The sequence below is a fragment of the Furipterus horrens genome, unplaced genomic scaffold (assembly GCF_987537825.1).
Source record: "Furipterus horrens unplaced genomic scaffold, mFurHor1.1.pri manual_scaffold_6, whole genome shotgun sequence".
In the NCBI taxonomy this organism is placed as follows: domain Eukaryota; kingdom Metazoa; phylum Chordata; class Mammalia; order Chiroptera; family Furipteridae; genus Furipterus; species Furipterus horrens.
This window is the reverse complement of record NW_028327176.1, coordinates 148,934,992-148,939,406: the sequence shown is the minus strand read 5'-3', so window position 1 is coordinate 148,939,406 and position 4,415 is coordinate 148,934,992.

Sequence of the window (4,415 nt, the reverse complement as noted above, 5' to 3'; positions counted from 1 at the left end):
GCTTCTCCTTCAGCCGAAGATGTCATCCATTAATTAGGGAAATCGTTAAGGTGGCCTTTATAGAATCCATAGAAAAATCTGCTGTTGGCAGTCGACAGTTTTGATCAGATTTTCCTTTTCCCAATAATGCTACCTTTAATGGTACGAAAAGCAGAGGGCTAGGTTGGGGAGACGGGAGAGAGGAGGGGGTGGGAAGGATGTGTTTCAGCAACATTACAGTTAACCAGCCGCTGATTGTGATGGCTTTGATTCTCAGGCTGCCCTGCATACTTGCTCCATGATGTAATCCTATTGAACCTGGAGGCCACGGGAGCCGGAGCGAGGCGGGTGAAGCTGCTGCTCCCGCCTCGAGTCACTGAAGGCCCTGGGAGTTAGGAGCGCAGTCCCCTGGGAGGGCCGGCTAGGCGAGACGCTGTCATTGCAGCCCAGCGCGGGTCTGCGGCCAAACCCGCGAGCGATGGCCCCCTGGGCCCTCGGTGGGCAACCCAGCCTTTTTTCATTGCTTTGAGGAGGAAGATTTCTCCCTGTTTTCCTCCCTTCCAGTCCATGCTCTGCCACTTAAAACACCAGTTCAACTGGGGGAAAATTTCAGTCTATCTCCTTGTCATCTTGAGAACCCCCTAAGGAATAGCAAGTCTGGGTACCTGTGGGTGGTTGAGGAGATACAACCTCTCTGCCATTATGTGTCTTTCCTCCCCTGGTATTTGAACCTAGAATTTCTGATATAGAAAGTTACTTAAGCTTTTGTGGTTTCAATTCTGGTATTATGTATTTAAAGGTGCTATTAATTCTGAATATGAAATGCCTTATTTTTTAATGTGGGACTTAAAAAAATATTTCTGCCCTGGCTGGTGTGGTTCAGTGGATTAAGTGCCAGCCTGTGAACCAAAAGGTTGCTGGTTCGGTTCCCATCAGGGCACATGCCTGGGCTGCAAGCCAGGTACCTGGCTGGAGGCCTGCAAGAGGCAACCAATGGATGTTTCTCTCTCACATAAATAAATAAATAAATAAATAAATAAATAAATAAATAAAATCTTTAAAAAAACATATCTAAGTGTTCAGTACAGTGGCATTAAGTATATTCATGTTGTACAACCTCATTGTCATCCATCTCCCCAAACTGAAACTCTACACTGTGGGGCTTATTTATTAAACTGCATTTCAGGGTTGGTTCCATGGGTTTTAAAGTTATCTGTAAATTCTCTTTAAGTAATCAGTATCTTTTAAGGAATTGATCCAATATGATGTAGTCCTTCTTTACCATACAAGACATTTCCAGGTCCTTTTGTCTCTCGCTTGATTGATATGAAGCAAATACTGTACAAAACCTCACTCAGACAGTAAATTGCCATTTTGGTTTGCCTTATTGACCCCAGAGCAGAGTGGGTAAGAGCTGCTACCCCTCAGAGAAGAGGGAGATATTACTGTTAGGTCTTAGCATCACTAATGAAAGGACCAGACCTACTATTCTGAATATATAAAATCATAACTGCAGGCCCCACTCACACCCAGGCTCTGTCCTTTCCTCAGCCATAGTGGAGAGGTAGAACTGTCTTCTCCCATCCAGCCTCTGCCCCTTCCCTCCCCTCCCCACAGAAGGCTGAACTCCATGGCTCAGAGAGGCCCTGTCAGCAGCTCCTTCAGCTGAGTTGTCATTCCCCCTTTCCTGGGTGTGCCCACAGCACTGGGAAAAATGAGAGTGATGTACTCCCAACTTCCCAGAAAAAAAATAGTAAATATCAAAGATCAGCTAAATGATTAAAAGTGCATGAAATCAAAATTACACAAATTATGTAACAGTAGCCAAACCTCTGTTTGTCACCAACATCAATGTCTAAAACAAAACCTCACCGCCCTGGTGGGTGTGTGGGTGTGTCTAGGTCGATTGAGTGCGGGCCTGAGAATTGGAGCAAGCAGTCAATGTATCTCTCTCACATTGCTGTTTCTTTCCTTCTCTTTCTCCCTCCCTTCTCCTTGCTCTAAAAGTAAATAAACAAAATGCTCCAACCCTCTCATTTAAAATAAATAAATTAATTAATTAAAATGAAACCTCACCATTCTGATACCTAAAGGATCTCTATTGCCCCCAAAGGCTTTGTGCCTTTGGTTTCAGTTTAATCATGTGTACTTGGTGCATGTGTTGTTTGATTGCTTGATCTTCCTTTGCTGTTACAGCTAGCAGTATATAAAGGGCCCTCAGCTAATGAATTAAGAGATTTTTAGTGGTTAGTTGGTGGTAGCGCTGGGCTGAGTCACATAAAGTGCTCTTATGTGGCCTTTCTGCCCTGTTAAATTTTCTTATTGAGGTACCTCATCTTGTTACTTCTTTTGCATATTAGAATCACCCCAGGAGCTTTTAAGATTCCTAAGGTGAGCTATATCTTAAACAACTACATATGACTTTCTGGATTGGGACCACACTGTGCTTTGTTTTTAAAGCTCCCCAGGAGATTCCAAGGAGAACTTATAAATCTAAGATGATGTATTAGGTTGAGAACTGTGTGGTTTATTTTTGTGTCAACTTGACTGAGCCAAGGGGTGCCCAGACATCTGGTCCAACATTATTTTGGATGTGTCTGTGAGGGTGTATGTGGATGCAGTAAACATTAAATCCACAGCTTGAACAAAGCAGATTGCTCTCCCTAATGTGCGTGGGTCTCATCCAATCAGTTGAAGGCCTGAATGAAACAAAAAGGCTGAGTAAGAGGGAACTCTTCCTGCCTCACTGCCTTTGAACTGGTACATGAGGTTTTTCCTGCCTTTGGGCTTGAACTGAAACATTAGCTCTTCTTGGATCTTGAGTCTTTGGATTGCAACTACATCACTGACTCTCCTGAGTCCATCTTGGGACTTGTCAACCTCCATAATCATGTGAGCCAATTCCTTGTAACAAGTCCCCTTCTATAGAGACATACATCTTATTGGTTCTAATTATCTGGAGAACCCTGGCAGTTACAAATTTTGGTACCAAGAAGTGGGGTGCTGCTGCAACAAATACCTAAATATATTTGTGGCTTTGAAACTGGGAAGTAAGTAGAGGCTGGAGAAGTTTTATAGTGAGTGCTAGAAAAAGTCTACAGTGCCATGAAGGGACTCTTGGTAGCAATATGGATGTAAAAGGTGATTCTGATGAGCATTCAGAAAGAAAAGAGGAGAGCTGGAGAGAAAGCCCCCATGTTCTTAGAGCATACATAAATAACCACAAGAGAATGTTGGTAGAATTATGGATGTTAAAGGCTATTCTGGTGAGATCTCAAGTGAAAATGAGGGACAGATTATTCAAAGCTGGAGGAAAGGTGATCCTTGTTATAAAGTGGCAAGGAACTTGGCTGAACTGTATTCTAGTTTTTTGTGGATGGCTGAGCTTCTGAACAATGAAATTAGATATTGAGCAGAGGAGATTTCTAAGCAGAGTATTGAAAGTGTGGCTTTAGTCTTTCTTACAGCTTATAGTGAAATGCAAAAGGAGATGATGATAACTATGTATGATGTCATTTGGGCTACTGGATATTTTGAGCAGAACACCATGTTGAGTATATGATTGTCTAACCCCTAAGCTGTATACCTGAAACCACTACAAAATAAAATTGAAAGAAAAAAAAAAGAGGCATGAGATAAGTTGAAGAAGGAATCCTTAAGCAAAAAGGAACCAGAACTTAAATATCTGGAAAATTCTCAGCCTATCCACATTGCAAAAAAAACGATGATGGCATTTTGAAGAGAACACTAACCATGTGGATGAACAACCCTTTGATAAAGAGATTAATGTGGGTGTGAGCCATTGATCTAATCAGCCATCTCAGCAGAAGATAGAAATAGAAATAGGATTTTTACCATCAGAAATACTGCCAACTTAAAAAAAAAAAAAAAAGGAATGGAATGAAGGGACACCGCTAACATGGCTTATCTTTCAAGGAAGGGGAAGATTGCTTTCTCCTTGCTTTCAAGGACAGGGCCCTTGAACAGAGCCCTGGTTGGGGCCCTCAGCAGAGAGCTGAAGGGGTGGGGCTGCCCACAGTAGCCCTGAAAGCAAGTGCATCCAACCAAAGAGGATTGTTCTCAAGCCTTAAGAGCTAATGGAATGCCTTCCAGGCATTAGACTTGCTTGGGACCTGTCACCCTTTCCTTCTTTCCTATTTCTTCCTTTTAAAATTAGAATGTTCTATTCCTGTCCCACCACTGTATTTTAGAAGCATGTAACTTGTCTGGTTTCACAGGTTTAACAGCAGTAGAGGAATTTTTCCTTACCTAGAGTCTCACTCGTATCTGAGTTAGATGATATTTAGATGAGACTTTGGACTTTAGACCTTAATTTGATGCCACAATGAGTTAAGACTTTTGGAACTGCTGTGATGGAGTACATGTATTTGTATGTGAGAAGAACATGGATTTTGAGGGGCCAAGGGTGGAGTGTT